Consider the following 22,938-nt stretch of genomic DNA (forward strand, 5'->3'; position numbering starts at 1 on the left):
TATTCTCATTTTACCAGAGTGCTGTTTAAGTGTAGCAAGCCAGCTATAATGACAAATCTGAACTGTGGGAGCTGAAGAGGGCAGGGAGAGAATAGAACAGCCTACTTAGTGCACTTATATTCAAGGTATACAAAGTGAGACTGCTCATCATACAAAACTGGAAGGAGCTGTTGACTTCTGAAGGCAGAAAGGCCCTGCAGAGAGATTTGCCTAAGTCAGAGGGCTGGGCAACCACCAATCCTATGAAGCTGAACAAGGGCAAGTGCCAGGTTCTGCACTTGGGATGGGGCAATCCTGTGTTGGGGAGATTTAGATTAGTTATTAGGAAAAGGTTCTTCACCAGAGGGTGGCTGGGCACTGGAACAGGCTCCCCAGAGAAGTGGTCACAGCACTGAGCCTGACAGAGATTTTGAAGTGTTTGCACAACGCTCTCAGGCACAAGGTTGGATTTTCGAGGTATCCTGTGCAGGACCAGGAGGTGGACTCTACGATCCTCAAGGGTCCCTTCCAACTCTGGACTTTTTATGATACTAATAATTCCCTCTCTTCCTTTCAATTGCTTAAAAAATGTACAGCTTTTAATGCTGTGAAATTCCCATTTAAGTTGACTAGCAGAAACAGAACATCATCCACTATCTGCTTATGCTTTCAAATAATTGCCTTTTTTTTTTTCCAGATTTGTAGCATCAAGAAAACCCCTACTACCTTTTGACATTAGTTTTTTGAAATACACTACTGTAAAACTGATCTAATAGCTATTAAGTGTAATTTTATCAGTTTAAATTGAACTAGAATGGAATTTGAATAGGGTGTTTTCAGTAGTTTAAGAAGCGCAGATTACTTGATTCATTAATCTCAACACTCATTAAGGGTTACAATTAAATTTTTTAATATGGAAGTCTTCCTGAGAAGGAAAAGACATTTTTTCTGGTTTGAAAGCATTTCTTTACCTGATACAAAAGCATAGAACAACATGGAACTAGCACTCTCAGTATTTTCTGATCTCCTTCAATTTGTTTCCATTGATTAGCACACAAATATGATTAACAACAGAATTCTACACCCATCATGAAACAAAATGCCTTGTAAAAAGAACTGATCCTAAATAATATATTTTCTTTACTACATCTTGTACCTGCCATAAATATGCAGCATAAACAAGTATTATACAGATCCAGATGTAGAAAACGTAAGTAAAAGACTAATATTGAAGACACTGTCACATGATCTGCTGCTGTAAAATAAACCCTGTAGGCAATAATAGTGAATTTTCATGCTCAGGAAAGTAATAGAAAGCACAAGTTCCTGTGAGTATGATTTCCACTTATGATATATACCTTTACAAAAATCAATAAGCTTTAAAACCTTAATAGCTGATGTTAATTCCACCATATATTAAGCTGTTAGCCACCAGGACGTGCAGCAGAATAACAGTAGAGCTTCCATATGTAGATGACTAACAAAGTAGAACTTCCTACACCTCCTACCCCCCAGCAGAGCCTAGCAAATAGTTTAATTTTTACATATAGGTATCAGTCTTCCAGAGAAGAATGATTTCTTGCATGTTCCCTTCTTTCAGAGTACCTGATCAATGCATTACTGTCTCATTTGAAACAAGAATTTGAGCATCAGCTTCCAATCAGTTAATTTGGAATAGACACGTTGTATTATTCTGTTTTCTGGGATATTGACAGGAAATAGGACTTTGGTGAATAGCTCTAGTTTAGTATTTCACTTTATTACTGTCACCATTACGGATAAGCTATCACAGACACATCTTTAAACAAAAATACCAAGGCTACAGTTTTTTTAGTCTTCAAAATGTGACTGTGTATTGCAACTATCTAAAGGTAACTCTTAGAGCATCAGCTAGGATTAAAGACAATTAGTTAATTAGTTTCAGTCCTTTTTTTTTTCTTTTGTTCAATCAATAAGACACAGTTCGCTATAATTTTCAAAAGATGTCTTCTCAATACTTCAACTGAAGAGCTTCAAAACCCTATTTGGAGAGTAGAAGTAGGCAGAGAAAAAAAAAAAAAACAAGAAGATTAAAACCCCACGTAACATACGAAAGACTTCACTTAAGATCATCTTACATTTATAAACCATATGCACAGTATTTCTCTAGCATATAAGTGGTCTATTTATAAGAATGTAATGCTGTTTAAGGATAAAAATTAAAAGAGGTAGGCTTCACTTCAGGGTTACACAGGGCTTGAAACTTCAGAGAAACAGAAAGGGATTGAATTAAGTTAATGCTTTTTTTTCATCTAGTGAAAATGAATGTAAATGAAGTGCAGACTGAAACTTTTTTCTATTTCTACTTGATACAGCACACGACTGCATCTAAACGTGAAGTTCTTAAATGGTAAAAAATACCACAGAAGCATAGATCTCGATATTTCACCAGATTTTTTCCCAACCACAATTTTTTTTTTTCTCCTTCTTCTCTCTAATCTCCTGCAACATTTGCTGAAGTTCTCCCCAAAAAATTTCAGAACTGTAGAAGCCTATCAAACAGAACAACTCACACTGGAAAACCCAAGAAATGACAGATTAGGCTGTCTGTAAAACAGAGCAGAAGAGCAGATCTCTTTAAAGGTGTATTTCCCACCGCTGAAAAAGCAAGTTAGCCTACTGAATTACAGTATTTTAAAATGTGTTTATAGATGTACTACAGCAACACACTTCCCCCTCCTCCCCCAGTCTCACAAGCAATGCTACAATGCTTCCCCTCTTGCTACATCCACATCCTATCACCTCATTCATCAATTATGGCTTTGCTTTTTATTTTATTTTTATGTAAGTACAACTGAACTGCAAAGCTAGAAATGTAAAGTTTATGTAATTATGACTTAATTACTACCAGGCCTTAAGTCTTCAAAAGAGAAATATTATTGAAATCATAGTGGGGCTTTGTGTCCCAGTTAGAAGAACAAATGCATTATGCAGTTAAATAGCATTAATTTCTTTAATACAAATGGACACAACAGTGAAGGACAGTACTGGAACTTTAGGGAGAAATTACAATTTTCACGGAATAAAAGAGCTCAGCATACCTCAGTATTCCATCTTAAAAGCAGTCTATAATCTAGGGAGACTTTTCATGTTTGGTTTCTAGTCAGTATTCTTAAATGCTGAACCAAGAACTCCACTATCAAAAGGAGAAGATTAAGGAGTTCCAAACAACTTCCAGTGTACAGAGGTAGATGCAGGAACACTGAGGAGTGCTCAGAACATCCCACCTCATGTCACTGACAAAGCTGCACAATCTATCTAAAATGTCTTCTCAGTACATGCACCAGCAAAACTCATTTCCACTTAACCTCTACCTTCTGATACAAGTAGAATAGATAAAAACTACTGCTGTTCACATCCTTCAGCTCTGATTCCATTAAGCTGTGCCTCTGCTGCAAGAAATACTTACAATAGAGGGACAGTTAATAGCATTACCAGATAACTGGGGAAAATTATGTTGTTTATTTTGCAAAAGGGCTACTTGACTATTACACTGTTTAAAAGAATCATTACAAATAAGTGCCAAAGAAAATACTAACCACTTTTTTACCTTAAAATTCTACAAGCAACAGCATTTGGAAAGTGAGGGATAAAAGAATAAAGGTGCCACCCTGATCAGAGCCAAGCAACAAAGGTGAAAACCACATAGCAAGTTCAGATACAGCTCAGAAGGTTCACAGTTTATACCAAAAAGCATAAGGATGCTACAGATTTCTGTTTTCTCAAGGTTTGCTCCAGTTTGTATTTCTCCACCTTGTTTCACAAATCTTCTACTGGAAAACATGCAAAACAAGGCAATTAAATAAGCCCATTCATGGAACTCAAAGTACATTTTCAGGTCCTGCTCAGCACAACTCCTTATACAGCACAGATTTTTATTTTTTCCCACTCTTTCCAAATTTAATTTACATTTTATTTACTTCATTTAATAACTTTGAACAATCGGTCAGTCATTTATACCACAGTTCATAATACCTTGTTACCTAAATTCCTTGAAGGAATAGGTACAGTGTATTATATCCCACAATTCTAGTAGACTTTTAAACAAAGAAGCTCAGACTACTAGTTTGAAAACATGGACTCCCAAAAATGCTGATAGAAAATATAGAGCTTTCATCATAGAACAAATGCAGGTAAGTAACTCCTAATTACACAACACCTTACCTAAATCAGTTTCTCACTACCAAAGGACAAATTCCTGTTTTCATCTAATTCTTCTGTTATGAAAGGGTCATAAGGATGTATGTTTAACAGTGTTTAGATTTTAATTCAGGTATGCTGGGTTCACAGTATTTTAGGACCACAGTAATGAACCAAAGAAAGCCTTAGTCAATGGCTGCACCCTAGAATTTATTCACCTGGAATTTAGTCCAATTGCTATCTTGACTTATATTCCACCTGTTTTTAGCACTCCAGTCACAGCTGTACCATAAATAGCACTGGCACATGCAGTTTTCTGCCCCACTATTGACATCTTGAAATCAATTTGGAAACTTATTTTATATGTTTCTCCTTCAGAAACATTACATTTCTCTAAGGAACTGCAGTGCAATTGATCAACCCCTGCTTTCATCTTTTATTTTTAAGATTAGTTTGAGCTGTTTCTCATCTTCCTTTGGGTTTTTGCTTCTAATTAAATGGCAGCATTGTTTTCCTCCGATGGAATTATTAGAAAGCATCGTGAGTTATGATAAAAATGATAAACACAACATCTATTACTTTATTCTGTATTGTTAAGGAACAATATTTAAAAGAGAATGTCTACATGTCCTCATTTAATCAGAGAAAATGGAAAAAGACTTATCAAATTGAAGTATTTCAGTATGTACATACTCCAGATGACTTTCTTGAACACTATTTAAAAACACTTCTTCATGTTTCAGTAATCCATATACCTTTCCGAAAAATTCTCTTCTGCTCATGTATTTTGGAGGCATATTTAAACAGCAACAACCACCAAGCAAACAAACAAACAAAAACAATCAGGAGAAAATAAGTTCTTAGCATGGTGTTATTTCTTACATAAATATTCCATTAAGGCATTCTGTAATTAAAAATAATCTGATTCTTGTAACTGTTCAACAGCTTGATTTATAACAAAATTGTAGAGCATTAACAGTGTATTTTGTACATTTTTGTACTCATAAAATCAATCTTAAAGCACACATGACAGGACATTATCTAGCTTACAGATACGTAGGTGCTCAGCACCATTTACTGTTCTACCAGTAGCCCCACAGAGCTCACTAAATGTGAGCACACACTACACTGCAGCAATATCCTTGTGCTTTTGCTTGCAACATGTAACTAGACAAAAGCAAGGTTATCACATGTTGAAAACGATCTCAGCTTTCATTATTTTCCTTACAGATTCAAACTTCAGGTGAAGGCCCACTATGATGCCACTTCTACTGCGGTACCATGCCAAAAATCTATGTTAGATAGAACAATATCTTGTTCTATGTAACTACCAGGCATTTGCAGACATTAAGCAATTCACATCATATTCAAAATTATTTCTTATTTACAGCACACAACTTTACCACGACAGTCAGCCATATGTAATTTAATCTATCCTGCAGTTCCTCAATAAAATGGCAAAGTCTATTAGAGAAGGAAAAGGAAGTTAGGAAAAAATTTACCATGTATCACACAAATGTAATTGATCCTAGAGGTCCATTTTAATCTTTATCTATCATTGCACCTCAAATAAAATCTAATTATTTCCGCTTCACTGGTGGACTGGATTTTCATCCCAAGAGATATGAATGAGCCATGAAACAACTTTAAAAAATGTAAATTAACATTGTACAAATATATATGTTCCATACTGAGCTGTCAAATCCCACACTTTAAACATCAAACTGAATCTGCAGCCTCCCAGTTTAAATCCTGAACACAACATATTCTCTCAAATATTAGCAACATAGCACTAGGACTGCTATCCACAGTGTAATGCCATACTTGCATTATACAGTGGCATAATGTTCACCTGTGCTCCACCTTGAGCAGGAACACTCCAGGCCAGTGGGAGCCTTATCCAAAGGGGCAACTTCTCACCACAGCCTTGTACCAGACCCCCCTCAATCACATGGTCAAATTAATGCACACATTCTTCCAGATTACCCATCACAGGCTCTCTCAGGGTTAGAGCTCCACAGCAGATAAAGATCTGTAAATATGCTCAACAGAATAGTCTTGCTTTCATCCCTGCTTCCATTTCACTACTGCAATCCAGTTTCCACTATTTCATTCTCAGCACTGTATGCAAAACCAGCTGTAAGGGTAGGAAATATACCGTGTTTTCCTTTCTAAGTATTAGTTACATCCACAACAGGTTGAAGAAAGTGGAAGTGATCAGGTCATTCATCTGTACAGCAACTTCCAGAAGCAGAAATTAGCTGGGGGTCCCATCCTACTGCCCTTACAGCCCTTTGAGACCAACATATTCTTATTTAATCCATAAAAACACATTCTTATTTTCATGCATTACATTCATGGACTCATTACAACACTTTCATGCCCTACACCATCAACCTTGTATATTCAATATTAGAAGTTATTCCCCAAATTAGGGGATCTGAATGGTTTTGGATTGCAAAAAGTGTATGGGACTTGGCAATTTGGTGGGAACTGATATGTTGTAACTGTTTCTGCACCTCACAAGTTACAAAGAGATTAAAAAAAAAAAAATCAGAATATCCAAAAGTGAGGAAGAAATATTCCACAATACTTTGATAGGCACAAAATTACAACTGTTATTAACAAATTCTTTTAGAATCTGAGATATTAAAAAGATGTAAGAAATAGTTTTTTTAAGAATTACCCATTGATTTTAAAGTGGGAAAGTAAATTTGCTAGTGTAAACTGCTTATTTATTTTTTCAATGACTGAACAACCTCTTCTCACTATCATTGAAGCTTTGTGTAGACTAATTCTTTAAAGACAGCATACCTCCTCTTGGTTAATTCTTTGAAGAGCAGCGAGATAACAAGCTTGATCTGCCTTCCATTCTCAGTGAAATAGCCAACAATAGCTCAAATGTTATTTTAAGTGACTATAACTGGAACAGTCAAACAAAAGGTCACCCATTTCAGAGATATGGAAAAATACAGGACAGGCCTCCAAACCTCCCAGGGCTGTTCAGTACTTTGTACAATCAAAGGCAAGCAGACTTTGACCTTAATACAAGTATCTTCCTATCTCCCCTCATCCATACATATTATCTGCAATACAATTTTAGTCACTGTATTTTACAGTGATTTATATAAACAAATGTGATTTATCTCGGAAGAAGAAAAAACAAACATCTCCATGCATCGAAAGTTATAGTTAAAACAATCTTAAGTTTCAAATACATTAATTAAAAATATACATGGATTTTTTTTCTGTGAGTTACATCACATAATATTATTGAGTCAGCAGAAGCAACTGAAAAACAACTAGGTTAATAGATGGAAACCCATGCCTTTTTTTTTTTTTTTTTCAGATATGTTGTTCACTCACAGAGCTTTAGGCAACTAAAACATCAATGTGTATAGAATTTACTGAAACAGAATTAATGATCTCCAAATGACAGGAATAGCTATTTGCTTGGGAAAAGCAGAGTCACGGTTCACCTTCTGAAAAGACTGTTTTGTTACTATTAGTGTGGGCATCCCACACTGTCACCTTCGTACTGAAATGTGTTTTTATTTATACCAGTAGTAAAGTTTTTAAAGAGAGTCAAGTAACACATTTGTTGCACTGAAGCTACATATTTCTTTAAATCCTAGGTTGAAAAATTCATTTGAGCCCTCTGATTTTTTTCAAGAAATACATTGATTATTTCAATTTGATTTGCTGTGCTACAGCACCTCTTTTCTCTCTAATCCCCCTCATTTCTATATATGAGGTTGTATGTTTGAAGTTCCTCCTGGCTGGCTGACAGTTCATATTTCATATTTCTGTCACTGACTTTATAGGATATGCACAACCTCTTACCCACGTACATCAGATGATGTTTTCTATGCCACCTATTCCTCCTTGCTCTTCATGATGGGTCTAAGCCAAGCAGCTCTTTACCCAATTCCATCAGACAGGAAATTCTTTAAAAACCTGTTAGACCATCAAACAGGTCTCCCACAGTAACTCTGGGTCCCATAACCATCCCTGAGAACACACACCCTTGCTTCTCACCTACAATAACATCCTCCAGTTATTGCCCCTGTGACTTCCCTCCCGTCATGCACATGCAAAAACCTACTGCAGCAGCATCATGACTATCCCACTTTCCATCTGACCTTCCCTATGCACTCTGACCTAGCAAAAGGCAGCAAATGCCCTGGCGGTTATTACTCCAGGCCAGCTGCAGTCACACAGACTGGGATTCCCCATTTCTTGCCCAATCTCTTCTCTAACCATCTGCCTGTTTCTGTCAGACCTGTATATGCGTGCAGAAGGGCTGGAGAACACTCTGCCAAAGTCAACTAGGAATTGGGCAAGCAGTTCAGAAGTGACTGGCAGAGTGGGAGGACAGGCTAATGGACAGATGGATGGACAGATGGAACAATTGCATAAGCAACCTTCCCTCAAACTAAAATAAAACTTTGAAGTCCCACCTGTTCCACAAAGCATTTCATCAGCACTAGCCACTCCCCACTTCAAGGTTTTCTGTTTTATAATGGGCTATACTGCATAAAGTAGTAGCTTTAGTCTGTAGACTTACTGGATCAACACATTACTGACTGTACATCACGATGTACAGCCACAGCGCTCCATAAATAACTGCCTTTAAACACAAGCTGTACCCAAACAAGATTTCACAGTTAAGGAGAAAAAGAATGGTTGCATAAAAACATTATAATGGCATGTAATTTGAAACATCCTTTAAAATAATAATGCCATCAAGGAAAGGAGAAAGAAAGCACGAGCTTTTAGGGTAGGGTTTTTCTCAGGTTGTCTATTTTTTTTTTCTTTTTTTTTTTTTCAGTGTGGGGGGGAGGTCTGTTTTGTTTTTCAAGAAATACGAAAAAAAGTAGAGAAGTAAAAATAAAGACTACTACCAATTAAAGGATCTGCAAAGGCGTCTTGCATCTCAACAGCCTAAGATTGTGTGAAGGGATAGAGAAGAAGCTGTGCTAGATGAACAGATGGATCAGGAAAGTGTGAAGAGGTCCATAAGGTAGACTCAAGTTTTTAAAGCATGAAACTTTTGAAGCCAGCACAGATTCATTGTAGGTGTTTCCATAAAAGGATTAGTTAAGGTCAGGGGATTTGGGGGTTTCTTTGGTTTTTTTGAAAAAGGTTATAGATGTAGGTAGATGACAGCATACTACGTGTACATGCCTGGAGCGGTGGATTTGGGAATACTCCACCCTTGTCCGACATGCAAGGAAAGGAAGACTGGAAGCATTTTTGCAGAGGTTAAGCAAACAACCTGATGGCAACATTGTGGATGTGGTAGATCAAGAGTAGAATCAAAAATAGAGGCAGATCAGAGCCAAGAGAAAAGCGGGGGGGGAAGCCTGCTTGCACCCAAGACATTTGCTTTGTTTTAGTTAGAATTCTCTTTTTAAGTGCTCAAGAGAAAAAAATGCAACAGTGTCATTAAAATGAGCTGAGCAGGCAAGTGTGTATTCCCTGGAAAAAGAATAATAATTTAATTTCACACGACTTCTTCCAATTGACATTTTAGGAATAAACATACATTTAAGAAAATACTGCTTTTGAGCAGAAGGTCTACCTAGAAAACACCCTGAGGGCCCTTTTCCATCACTGATGTTAATTATCACTTCAAAATACCCTACGCAATCATAGTAAAAACAGCAGTAGAAAGTTGGAGAGGGAGTATTCTATATTTATTAATAGATTCATCCTCATTTCAGTAAACACTCATGTTGCAATGAAAAAGGTTATAATTCAAAGTAGTGTATATTCTGAGGTTCACAACTGAAATTTAGTAACAGTTACTGTCATTGCTAGGACAATTGCCTAGTTTTTGACTAACAAACAGCTTTAACTTTTGGATGAATAATCCAATATATAAATAACCCAACTCATAAGCACAATAAACTCAAATGGTATATAACATTAAAAGCAAACTTGTCGCAATGTATTATAAACCAATGCCCACCTCCTGCTCATCATCATTGCGTTTATATTTACACAACACAGAAAACACTGAAGAGCTTCCAGTAGGCCTACCAACTACTCTGAAGAACATCAACTTGTAATATCAATTAAGACGTGTTAAAAACAGTTTCATATGCTATACAAGCTGCTATATGTTTTGACAACTTTAAGATTTCTTCACCTCTGAAAGGGGTCACATAGTCAGATGGGCCTTAATCCTGCATACACTCCTGTACAAGCAATGCAACTGAAGTTAAACACATGCTGAACTCACCATGTGCACAAATATTTGTAGAGAGGGCTTAAGTGACTCTGGGGAATAAACAAAATACTGCCAAGCATTCAAAATAAAAAACAGAAAAAGAAAAATTTTCTGCAATTTGTTTTTAGCTACTGGGAAATTCTATCAAACACAAGAGGTCAACAAGAATTTAGAACAAGTGTAAAAGGTCTGACAAGAAGATCTTTAGGAACAGCTGACTATGACATGAACCCACCTTCCATCCACCTCAGTTTTGCTATTAATATTTCAGGTAACAGCCAAAAATGCAGCCTACAAAAATAAACAAACAAAAACCAACACAAAACCAACCAACCCCAAAACCAAAACAAACAAAGAAAACACTCTCACCATCTTGAAAGAAGCAGAATGACCAAAGTACACTACACTTACTCATTGAAAACGCCTGTGACAAACCTGCAATTAACATGATATGCTGCAACATGCAAGATACAACAAATGTCAGTGTGCGTGGAAAGAGTAAGAGCCAGCAGAGGGTAATACCCAAATCCTTCCAGCAGACGTTTGAAATTTGTCTACTACAGATCTCCCACCAGAACACCATCCTCTTCACCATCACCTGGAAATGCATCCAGATGAAAAGGGAGAGGAGAGAAGAGTAGCACACACCACCAAGCATCACGAGCCCCCAGCATTCAGGGCACGCTGGACCTTCTGTGCTACCAACACCAGCATAGTGCTGATGTATGCCGAGACAAACACAGGGAGCTTTTGAGAAGTGAATTATATGAAAAATACACACAAAAAAAAGAAATATGACCTTCTTAAATTTAGGAAATATAGCAACAAGTCGAATGCTTATAAACACAAATTTATTCTGCTATCAAGTTAAATTCAAAAGATCCTGTGCTTTAAAGATAAAAATATATAAGTACAAAGCTTAAAAAGCTGGCAGTTATTTTGCAGCCATGAAATCAGATTGGTTTAACAAGTTAAAATATTACCCAGAATATCACTTGCAGGCCAAACAGAAGGATCTGCCCTCTCAAAGTCAGAAGTGATGAGACTGAAAAGCCCTCAGTGATGTACCTGCACTTATTTGGCATATAAAGTGGGACTTTACAGCTGAGGAGTTGCTCACTTCATAAGCACTAACTCAAAGTAAACTAAACACACTGGAAAACTCTGGGTGTTTCTACACCAGATAGCAATCCCAGAGAACCACAAATTTAGTAAGCAGTTTAAAAAAATCTGTTTTAGGATCCCAACTTCTATGAATTTGATGATGGAGTCATCCAAAACATATTTCTACACAGAAATCATATTAAGTGTAAACTGTTTCTCCAAATTCACTTAGAAATGTACAGTTCCTACAATACAGGATGACTTTTAAATGCTGACTCCTAATTATGAAGAGGAAAAATGAGAGAAAAAAGTTTTGGTTTCCTATTTGAGCTCCAAGAATTTTTTTTTTTGATACTTAATTGTTGAATAAATATTTTATTCTACTGAACCTTGCAGCTACATCCTCCCCTTCCTTCAGTTGAATACAGCAGTGTGTTACCATCAACATCTGTACTACTACAGTCATCTGTGAGAACACATTAACAGACACAAGTGATACAAAATGCCAAAATAATGGAGCTCTATGTGGCTGGCATACTGAAGATTCAGTTAGAAATTGGTTCACACTTCGAGGTTTTTCTCTCTCCCTCCCCCCTTTCCTTTTTTTTTTTTTTTTTTTTTTTAATAATATTGCCAGGCAAGTATTTCTTGTAAATGCCAACTACATCATCACACTATGATTTTATTCTTTTCTCTAAATAAGTGTCAGTGTTAAATTAAGTTATCCTATTATTGTTAATAAATAACTAAAGGATTAAATTTCAAGACACTAGTAGGCAATTCCAACACTAAAAGGCTATATTAGTTGAAATTTGAAGCCAAGCTGGAACACACAAACATCTCTGCTGAAGAAATGCTAGAAAAATAAAACTAATTACACTAAAGCTAGAATTAAAAGCTTCTGGGAATCTAAGAGTTCAGTATCACAGAAAGTCATCATCTAATAACTAATCCATATGCATTTTCCTCATTTTAAAACACAGTAATAGATTATTTTTACTCCACATCAGCTAAACGTAACTTACATCTCAAATGTCATATGATTAAGAAGAGGAACACAACTAACTCGAGAGCCCATACATTCATTTCTGAAAGTTACTTTGCATAAAGGAAACAGGTATGGAAGTTCTCTGAAAGCTAACCTATTTCCAATTAAATTCTCACAGTTGCTTCAGAGAAGGGAGGAAAAAAATATATGCAATATTTCTATAGCAACACAGTTTAAGACATGCAGCACCTTTTACATTTATTTTATTCTTTCATTGTGACTTAGTCAAGATATCTAATACAACTATTTCTGCCATGCTAAAATATCTTCATTACCAGTGACAAAGAAATATATTATCATGTTTCAAATTTTAAAAAATATTGTTAAAAGCTGAATACATTACTCTTGTGAACATTCAGAAATGTAACATTTTTCCCTCATCCACATTTAATATTATGAAACTGCATAGACTCAGCAATAGGGCTGATATTGTAATAGTGATTTCCTCAGTTTATGCATTGTTTTAATGTATGTTTTAATTTATATTGTAAAATTAATGCTTACTCCTTCTGATGCAGAACACTGGTATAACCATGCACAAACAAATCCTAATCTAGATACTAAAGTATCAGAGTCAAAATACAGAATTTGGAACCAGGAAATTAATTCTATTATTCATTATAATACAAACACTCATCATTCTCATGTTAGAAATAACATCAGAATGATTATGTTCTAAAGTAAAAATCAATATAATAATTTAGAGTTTATAGGTTTAGCTTATGGGTAATAGTAAAAATTCTTTAAAATTCTCAAATGGAAATTATGACAAATATAAGGCATTCTTGTTCCTTTCACATGATGAGCACATAGTTCACAATTACTTCATTTATCCTCCATGTCAACACGTTTCCAGGGTAGTTCTTTCATTACTGTTTCATGACCCATGTTCATACTTCACACACAATAAGCATAAAATCAAAAAAAGATTTCATAAATAAGAACTCATATCTTAGTCAGAACTTAAATAGTACCTAGGAAAAACTGTTGGTTAGGTCTTTTCTGTATTTCTACTGCTGTTATACATTTGAGAGAGAGTGAACCCAGTGCTTACATGTGAACAGTTTTCAAGAGTTTCCATATATAGTCAGCATTATAAATAGTTATTTTTATAGCAGCACTGAACTGACTTTTCAATATATATAGAGAGGGTGTTTTCTGCTTGCAGAAATTATTCTGTTATTCTACCCTGTACTTCCAGTCTTAGCTCTCCTCCCACTCACATGGTCTTGCTCCATACAACAACAGAAATAGCCACTGCCAGTGTAAGGCCACCCTGGGACTGCAGTACACAGAACACCGGGCTGGAAGAGACCTCAAGGATCATTTGGACCAACCTTTCCTGGAAAACACAATCTAGACAAGACGGCCCAGGACCCTCTCCAGCTGTGTCTTACAAGTATCCAGTGTTGGGGAATCCAATGGTTTCCTGGGAAGATTATTCCTACAGCTGACTGGTCCTGTTGTGAAAAATTTTCCTCTCATATCCCACTGGAATATCCCCAGGAATAACTGGTACCCATCACCTTTCATCTTTTCCATGGGACTACTTGCAGAAGGGAGTCTCCATCCTCTTTGCAGCCACCCTTTAAATACCGGAACATGATGTTAATTAAATAGTGGAACATGATGTTAATTAGATCAGTGCTCCAAGAACAGTTTCCACCAGACTAACCCAAACCTCTATTTTATAAAGAGCCTCTCTTTGTACTGATGATACAGTTTTTTACACTTCCAGGTAGCTGCTTCACTTGTAAAGAAGGCTTATGAAATGTATAATCTCAAGGGGTTTGTTAGGAACATACAGCTGGAGTATGCATTTCAGTACTAAAGTCTCCAAGTCTATTTTTCCCCCCATTATTATTAAACTAAACTGATAGGATCTATGAGAACATTAAAAAGGATTTGCAATTTCTTTGTTTCAACACCAAGTTTTGAAAACTAAGCCAGGGCACATCAGGTACAACACTAACAGGTTTATTGTAACTCTCATTTTTAAGTCAGACAAAAGGAATCAAAACAATATCTAGTTTCAGCTTCCATAAAATTCCAATCTAAAATGTTAAAAAAAACCCTTTAAGATAAACTAGCCATGGATTATATATCAGATTGACTAAAATTGTCCACATTAAGTTAAAAAACAAGCATAATGGAAATATTTTTATATGTGTATTTTTAAAGATAATTACTTTCAACAGCAGGTCCAACACCGACTGAAATTAATTCTAAAAGATCTAAAATATGATATAGCATTTGCTCCTTGCAATGCTTGATTTCTACAGCTTTAGATTTTTCCATGCTTCTATAAAATATGGTCTTTCACCAGTTGCAATGTGCCATCCAGTTCTGTGTGCTAGAAAAATCTAAGGAGCTAAAACAAGGCAACCAAGATTTTGACACAATTCTGACGTAATCACCTAAGTACTACAGTTTTAGGTAAATACTGACAAACAAGGGGATATTCTTGAGAATTATTCAATGTGGAGGCTTCTTGAGGCAAGAGATCTCTCCTTGAAGAATATCTTGCCAGAAGTACAGAGGGGGAGATTTTCCTTCCTATTGCCAAATGAGCAAAATGAGAGAAATTTTGAACACCCACACAACTAGAGGTAGTATTTAAGTCTGTACAATAGAAAAGGCCAATACTTTTCTTATTCAATCCACCTATTAAAAATGGCACTTCGTGCTTCTACTACACACAAATATATTTTATAAAAAGCTTGCCTTTTTTTTTTTTTTCTTTTTTTTTTTTTTTTTTTGCCAACTGCAGATCTTTTTGCTGTTAAAAGCACACACACTAAGACAAGAACAGTCTTAACGATCATGCTGTTTTGGGCAAACCCAAAAGACTATCTGAAGGGCTAAATTTTGACACACTTACACCACATCTGGGAAATAAATACTTAAGTGTACACAAAGACAGTAAAATTAAGTGGGGCTTGTAGATTGTACCAGCCAAGGAGCCACTACCAGCTGGCCACACACATGACTTGATCACTCATTACACTGAAGCTGGTGATCCTCAACAACTCTCTGAAAAACAGCAGAGAGGCATGAGGAAAACAAAAGAAACTAAGAGGACAATTTTAAACTTCTCCCCTGCAACACTGCAGAGCCACTTGCGATCTGCGTTTATCAGTGTGCAAACGGATTTTCCCAGCCCTCCTCTGTTGAACATCCTCCTCCAGCCTGTTTGAGACCTTGCAAAGCTTTACTAGATAAACAGTATCTGTAACAAATGATTCCTCCGTGTGTAACCGTGACTAATGTATCACCATCCTGAGAAGCCTGCCGAGCACAAGTCAGGTAACAGCTTCCCCTGCCCGAGGCACGGCACCCAGGAATATGCAGGATCAGTGCATGGCAGGAGTGGGGCTGTGGCTGGCTCAGGCAGCAGTTCCCCATGGCAGGAGGAGGCTGTGGCTGGCTCAGGCAGCAGTTCCCCGTGGCAGGAGGAGGCTGTGGCTGGCTCAGGCAGCAGTTCCCCATGGCAGGAGGAGGCTGTGGCTGCTCAGGCAGCAGTTCCCCGTGGCAGGAGGAGGCTGTGTCTGGCTCAGGCAGCAGTTCCCCGTGGCAGGAGGGGGCTGTGGCTGGCTCAGGCAGCAGTTCCCCGTGGCAGGAGTGGGATGTGGCTGGCTCAGGCAGCGGGTACCTGCCGCAGCCATGGTGGGCACGGCGCGCTGCGGGCGGAGGAGGATCGGCGGCTGGAGCACCTCAGCAACAGCCTGCACAGCCCTCACCTGCATAGGGAACGGAATAGGAGCTTCTTGCTCCTCCAGACCTACAAGAGGCATTGCTGCAGATACACAAAACCCTGCTGGGAAAAAAAAAAAAAATCCTTTTGCCTTCCGTATACTCCCCAAGGGCAGCAACCGAGGTTTCCCTGCTCAACCAGCAATAGAGAAGATGAAAGCTGAGAGCAGAAGGGAGGAATAGCCCAGCGACGGGAATCCCGGCATCCCTCATCCTCCCAGCGGCTGGAGGTGAGGAGCAGCCTTTTCTCCTGGGTGTTGTCCCCTCTGACGCTCTCCATCACCACCTGCCTACCCTGAACAACTGGTACGTTTTCTCACAACCGGCACCGACAATGCACAAGCCCAGCAACAGGCCGACTGATTAAAATATTTTTTTTAAAAAAACCCAAAACCACACAAAAAAATCCCAAACCCACCCAACAGAGAAACACTGCCTCCTCCAAATCATAATACTCTATGGAGCATCTTTTTTAGCAAAAGCCCTAAGCCCTTCCAGCGCGAGGGAAGAAGGCGTTAGGGAGGAAGGGGGAGAGAGCGGGCTCAGGGGCGGAATCCCTCGGGCGGCTCCCCCGCCCCGGGCACCCCCGGCGGGCTCTGCCCCTCCCGAGAGCGGCCCCGCCGGACCCCGCCGGACCCCGCCGGGCCCCGCAGCCTCGCCCCGGCCCCTCCCGGCCCCCCGGCGCACCCGGGCTGGGAGCGGAGCGGCCCCGGCGGGGCGGGAGGAGGGCGGCAGGCGGCCCCGGCGGCGGCGGGGGAACCGCGGGCGGCCGGGGAGGAGAGGAGACGTTCGGGGAGCCGAGGGAAGGGGCGAGGCGCGGGGCTGTCTCGCCGCAGCGGCGGCAGGAGCCCGGCAGCGGGTCGGTGACAGGTGAGGGCGGCGGGGAACGCGGGGCGAGCTCCCGGCGCGGTGCGGGTCCCCTACCTGCGCTCCGGCGCCGCCGCCGCTCTCGCTGCGCCCGCGGCGCTTCCCCGCCCGCCGCCGCCCCCTGGCCGCGCTCCCCCGCCCGCCGCGCTCGGCCCGCCCCGCCGGCCGGAGGGCCCGCCCCCGGCCCGCACTGACGTCTCCGCTCACCAATAGCAGAGGAGCCAGGGGGGCATCAGGCCCCGCCCACGCCGCTTCGGCCAATAGCAGCTCGCCGTGGGCCCACCGTCCCGCCCTTGGCCCCGCCCCCTTGGCCCCGCCCCGGTCGGGAGCGGTGGGGTTGGGGCGCGGCGGGCGGGGGTCGCGGGTCCGGGGGGCGCGGGCTCGGGGGTCGCGCTGGGGGGTCCCGGGACAGGTCCGGTCAGAGGGGACACGGGGACACCACCGCAGGTGCAGGGGCGGGGGGCCAGTCCCCGGCAGCGGGGCAGGGTCTGAGAGATGTGTCCTTCCCTGGCGGGGAGGGGGCAGGGGGCTTTTCGTGCGGGGGATTCCGCGGAACGGACGGGCTGCTTCTTCTTATTTTTTTAATTTCTTTTTTTGGCATGGAGACTGGTCCCCGCCTCCGGCACGCAGAGCCGTTTGTCACCCGGGTGCGGGCGGGGAGGCGGGAGAGGCGCCGGAGGAGCTGCTGCTGCTGCCTTTGCTGGATGGGAGGAGAGGAGAGCGGCAGGGGATGGTTAAAGTCAGTATCTTTTTTTTTTTTCTTTTTTTTTTTTTTTTTTTTTTTCCCACATCAGCTCCTGACGCGGTGAACATGCCTCCAGCCCTTCAGCATTTCTCCCTTATCCTTTTTTTACAAAACTCTAATCTGGGCTTTCAGAATCTGTTGCTGGCGCCTGTAGGGCTTTTCACCTTTTAGCTTTGCTCGCACACAATAACAGTTTTAAACTAAAAGCCACTTTCCAGCAGACATCGAATGTTAGATGTATCACAGCAAAACGTAGCTCTGCAAGTTATGGACGCTTGAACTCGACACCCATTTTCTTAGTTTGCTTCAATGGTTATTTAAATTAGAAAAATGTTATGAAGCCCAATGGACATAACATGCCGCGGAATTCAGCAATGGTTGAGTATTGCTACCAAAAGCATATTTCTTCTTTAAGGATATGTACACTAGAAAAATCTGCACAGACAGATAGCAGAATTTAAGGCATTGCAATGCATAAAAATCAGGCATCTCATTTTAGTTTGTTGTTCCACACAGACTGCTTCATGAGCCTTGGGGCACTGAAGTGTTTTAGTTTGGATCGGGGATGCAGTTTTGGAGTAAATGCTGTCATCAGCTCTGCTAACAGCGCTGTAACTCAGAGTGTGGAGTGGTGTCTGAGCCATGAAATAGACCCTTTTGTGCAAAGCTAAACTAATGCATTCCAGCCACAAATGAGCCCTGGGTGGGACTCACAGTGAACTAGTCAAACACCAGGAATCCTTGAGGTGAGTACAGCTTGAAGATCAGGCCCTCAGCACCAAGGGTTGCACTCTACTCTACATAGGTCTGTCAGACCTTGGTGCTTGCCACTGTAGTTGAAGATTTGGAGCTTTGTAGTTCAGAAGCAAGGTCCCAGGGGGGTTCTAATGTAACATCTGAAAGAGCTGATTCCTGGTTCACAGCTGGCAGTCAGTCGATACTTAAAAACTTTGATGCTTAAAAGTCTGCCAGAACTCCCAGTTCAGCTATGGATCATCCCATATTCTTGTGTCAGGAGTACATCACATCATCCACAGCTATAAGGATAACCTGAACTGAAGTAAAAAATGTGCTGCCGCCGCTGCTGTTGCTGATACTGTCAATGACTTTTGTGGTCCTTATGAATCTCCCTACACCTGCAACAGATTCCAGGATAGAAGGCAGTGGTGCTGCAAGTTTAAAATTAAGATAAATGGATAATGGTTTAATGATTAAAAATAACTTAATGAACTTCTAATAACATATGTTAGCAATGAAAACGTTTTTTTTCTATCAGTGTAACTTATCATTTTAATATGAGGACAGCTTGTAAGAAATGTAGCACACATAGAGTTTTTTGTAAAGCACATAGAGAAAGCATATAGACAACCACTGTGGTAGCAAAATCAGACCTGAGAATTTTTTGCTTATAACTTATACACAAAAAAAATAGTTTTTTTACAGTGCTTCTCACTGGTAACCAGTTACATGCACTAGCATGATGTAGTTACTCCTTTTACTGAGATCTGTCTACTTTTGAAAGGTGTGTGTGAGAGAAATATGTTATTTGACAGACAAGATAAAACACTTTCTTATAAACTTTAATCTTGAGGAGCTTGACTACAGACAGCAGTCCATAATTTACATGTCTGAAATCAAACACCATAGCTCACTTGTCTTCTAGGTTACTTCCATATTCATCATTTTTTGCCCTCATCTTGTGGTTGTAACAGAAATGTTAGAATACAACAGATCTTTGTTCACTTTCTCCAAAAGTTTAAGGCTAATTTAACTCAGTTATAAAGATGGAATTTTCTAATGTGAACCCTTCAAATCAGGCATGATGTGGAGGCCAAACCCTTTTTTACTGACACTCACATCTATTGTAGAGGTTTTGTTTTGGCAAGCTAAACTACATTCCGCAAAGTCACTAAAACAAAATATAGGAAAAATATGTTTTACCAGGTGAAGTGAGCATATATGACTCTGAATACAAATAAACAGCAGGTCTCATTCATAACAAGATAGGGTTTTTTTAGACAAACTTCCTGTTTAGAAAAGGGGAAACACCCAAGTTTCCCAAGGGCCACCTAACTGTTTTCTTTAGGAACTCCTAAAGGGATTGTGGAGTGATCAAGGCCGGAGACAAACACCTGAAAGTAGCAGCCAGATTGCCTTGACTTCCCTTTTTGGTCCCACAAACTAGCTGTCTCAGTGTCAGGCTGTCCCTCCAGTGCAGATCAGAGCAGTCTGATGTGTTCTGCTGGAAATGGTGAGAAATGACAAGTCCTACACGTGTCCTACTTCTCTGGAGCGCCTGCGAGTCACCACATCAGCAAGGTGCAAAGGCAGCTCCTGCTTTGGTGGCCAACACATCTCGTACAGCCTGGAAGGAGAGACCTGCTGACCCATTGCATCTGTATTTTCACAGACACTAAGAGCCAGGTAGGAATAAATTTGACGTGGACATAACTGTAAGTGAGAAACAAGAGGACATTGAGTAACGAGCATTAGTTTAGTGAGGTATGAATGGATCTGGATGGGCCAAGATATTATCATGGCATTAGAAGAGTCTTTAAAAGGGCAAAAACCAATGGGAGTTTTTCTTAGCTGAAAAGTGCAGAAACTGGACATGGATAGTAGCAGAATATTCGTTTCTTCTTTCTTGCAATGACATTTCATTACATTACAGGAGAAAGAAAAACCATGAAATAGTCAATAGATATTGTTTCTTTTCTAAGGTCTTAAGAGAAAACAGTGTAACAAATGGGAGTGATGCTGGTTTTATTATTGTTCTCTACAAACCAGCTGTTGCTTTCCTGGGAACCAAGCTCTCAGTTGAGCAATCAGCAGTTTTAAAATAATTTTTATGGTGAATTTCCTATACAGTGTTGCACGTTTAATACATGCAACAGTCACAATTCTCAGATGGCAGAGTCTGCACTGACATCCTTTTACAAAACTTTTCCTAAAATGTATATTTTTAAATGTGTAATTTGCAAGTATTGCTCTTGATCCTTTAATTTTGAAGATTAGGCTCATGATCAAAGAGCTATGGCTTTATTCCTTCCTGTGGAATCATTTCTATGCAAGGACTACAAACCAATTCTTTCCTCCTTCGTTTGGTGAGCAATGCAACCAAAACAGCAAGTGGTTCACTGCACAAGGTGTTCCTGGTATGGGTGGGGGGTGTGTGCCAGTAGGGATGAGAGTTTTCTGCACATTCCCCGTGACAGAAATACAAGCAGCTCTGCCCAGCACTTCTAAGCCAGATGAAGTCCTTCCAAGGGCAGGAAAGTAACAGAAGAAAAATAATACTTGGTCCTTAGGAAATAGTCTTACTGTCTTCTTTAACAAGACTTGTTTAGGCTATGAAAAGTACCAGTTATCTAGAGCTTACCTACTCTCTGCCTCTTAGTTTAAAAATAGGTTTTCTGTGCTGCTTAACCACCTGCTGTATTCTCCCCCTATGCATTAGCATTGCCCTTTCTGCTGGCTTCCTAAACATACGTGGGTAGATTGCAAGATACACATTCTGCTTTTACAGAGGCAGGACTCAGCCTAATTATAACCTGAGACCAGAATGTGACTGTTTTGACTTGCAGAAGCAAAGATGAATAACTGAGTTGTTGGCATTTAATTTTAGATATTCTGAACTCAGTCCACTTTTTATTTTAATTTATTGTACTTATGACAGTGCTTATACCTGAAGAAAATGACCTATGTGTGCAAGCGACCATTTGCATTGTATTTTCCAATGAAGTAAATTGACTTTTAGCAAAGTAAAAACACTTGCTGTTCTTTTGTAAATCTAAAATCAATGTGCTTTTGTTATTTCTCTATGACAAGAAAATAGTAGACAGAATAAAGTTAAAAAAATATTTGTACCAGACTACAGTAATTTAGACATTCTGATATTTCAAGAGCTGTACATCTTTATTTCAATAATAATGATCAATTGTGGTTAATGGATTTCATTCATCCTAATATCTCTTACTGTGTGTAATAAGCACATTCAATATGCACATAGGTAGGTTTGCCCATGACACGTTTCATCCTTGAGCATAATTCATAGTTTTATGTCAGCATTTGGTTGGAACAAGACAGGGGTAAGAGGACATGATTGCAGGGTTGCTTTCTGCTGCAGTAGTCTGTGTGTAAAGCTCTTGAGGGCAATTCCTGGTTGTCTAGACCCTTCAATGCTGCAGCCCTCACCTTCATCTCAGAACAGTGGTACAATATATCATTATAGACTTATACATCCCTTTGTTTCCCACCTATTTTTCCTCCATGGGGCTCTGGCATTGCTAACAGTAATGTCCGAATGAGTGTCCCTATGGTGTCCCTACTGATGATAACAGATTAGATAGCAGAGCTCACATATTTTTGTAGTGATTATTTTCTTTAAATTAGTCCCATTTTCAAAACATTTGGAGCTTTACATAGTTTCCCAAAGCATGTCCCTTTTATTATATTTAAATACTATACTTTCCTTCTCTGTCTGACTTCTCCTTCTTACTACTTTCTCTCTTGGTTGCATTTAAACTATGTAGTTACTATTGTGTTCAACCATACCAGAAGTATCCCTCATGTGGGGGCTCTTTTGACCTAATTTTTAAGAGGCAATGTTTCCATATAAGAGAAGAGTCACCCTGCCTTCTAAAAGAAATAAAATTCTTAAATTGTCTTATTAAGCCAAGCCTCATGGAGAGTCTGTGCTTCTACATTTAATGTCTGTATACACAATCCAAAAACTTGATGTAATATATGAAATACGGCACCTAGGTTGATGTACCACTAAATGTGATCTCAAATTAAATCAAAAATATAACTTTCTTTAAATGTATTTTTAGTCAGGGGAAAGATGTGTATGTGTTTTTGTAGCCTGACATACAAAAGGTTATGTTCTAAAATCTGAGTTTAAATATAGCAGAGAAAGCGGGATTGGACAACAGTATCAATGCAGTTAAGATGTTACAATTTTTTATTTATTGTAATATGTATTACCATTACAATTTTTCTTAAAATGAGTCTAAATCTTGGACAAAA

General features: G+C 39.5%; 1 protein-coding gene across 3 annotated transcripts in view; it reads right to left on the bottom strand.

The window, feature by feature from the left end:
- The window catches only part of CDKL5 (cyclin dependent kinase like 5), a 130,313-nt gene extending 113,044 nt beyond the window's left edge, over positions 1–17,269 (bottom strand). For all 3 annotated transcript variants that reach the window (XR_014589275.1, XM_083854576.1, XM_083854575.1), the window contains exon 1: positions 17,223–17,269. The gene's annotated coding sequence lies outside the window, so the exon portion shown is untranslated. The remainder of the gene's footprint in view (positions 1–17,222) is intronic.
- Positions 17,270–22,938: the final 5,669 nt, after the last annotated feature.

This window comes from Zosterops lateralis (genome assembly GCF_965231275.1).
Source record: "Zosterops lateralis genome assembly, chromosome: 2".
Taxonomy (NCBI): domain Eukaryota; kingdom Metazoa; phylum Chordata; class Aves; order Passeriformes; family Zosteropidae; genus Zosterops; species Zosterops lateralis.